We start from the raw sequence: 904 nt of genomic DNA, 5'->3' as shown, positions 1-904 counted from the left end.
CATGGCTGAGCAGACTTCTTTAAACTCATAGCAACGAGAACAATGCATTTCCCTGTTTTGCTCAGAGCTCTCTGCAGTCACACAGCCCTTGGGACCCTCTGGGCACCAGTAACGTCAGCTGGTTGATCATGATTACCAGGATTGTCTGTGATGTGTGCAAACGTAGTTCCAGTCTTTGACTGCTGGCCCATCAATCACAAACTGGCGAGAGACTTGATTTACTCACTTACTGAGAACATTGCCTCATGGATCAAGGAAACTCTGGGAACAAACAAGTCATTAATGTCTTCCCTTAGTCTTGCAACTGATAATTGGGCATTCTTTCCAAGGGACTGTGTAGAGGTTTAACCTAAAATCTGTCTTGGAGCAAGGAGTTAGTGGAATCTGGCATTTGCTAGGTGTGGGGGCAATGCAGTTTCTGCCATAAAGATCCCTGTTGTGCTTCCCATCTGCTCATACAACAATGACTTCCACTTTTTGGACTGTTCTATTGGGGGAGCACAAGCTACTTTATCAGAAAAATATAATATTAAAATTTCAACACCTTTCAGGAAGAAATTTCTCCTAAAGGATCTTGTACCCCATTAAGCATTGTAGGAAAGGAGCTTTTATTCTGTCTCAAGGCCATTACTTAAAGGGTTTAGGGCAAATCCTTCCCATTTTTTTCACTGTGATGATCTTTTTGATGGAGGAGTTAGTGAGCTTTTTAAAAATTATCTTTTCTACAATATCTGAAAGTCATGTTTTTCACAGGAGTTGGATCTTGTCTTTTATTTGCCTCCATCCAATAGCAAAAACCTTTTTATCAAGGTCAGAAAAATTCCAATGAACTTGTTTTTCCAAAACAATATGCAGTTTAATTTGCTCTGGATGACATTGTCTCACCTGAACCATGGCAAAGAGT

Source organism: Taeniopygia guttata, chromosome 17, assembly GCF_048771995.1.
Source record: "Taeniopygia guttata chromosome 17, bTaeGut7.mat, whole genome shotgun sequence".
In the NCBI taxonomy this organism is placed as follows: domain Eukaryota; kingdom Metazoa; phylum Chordata; class Aves; order Passeriformes; family Estrildidae; genus Taeniopygia; species Taeniopygia guttata.
This window is presented reverse-complemented; position numbering follows the sequence as displayed.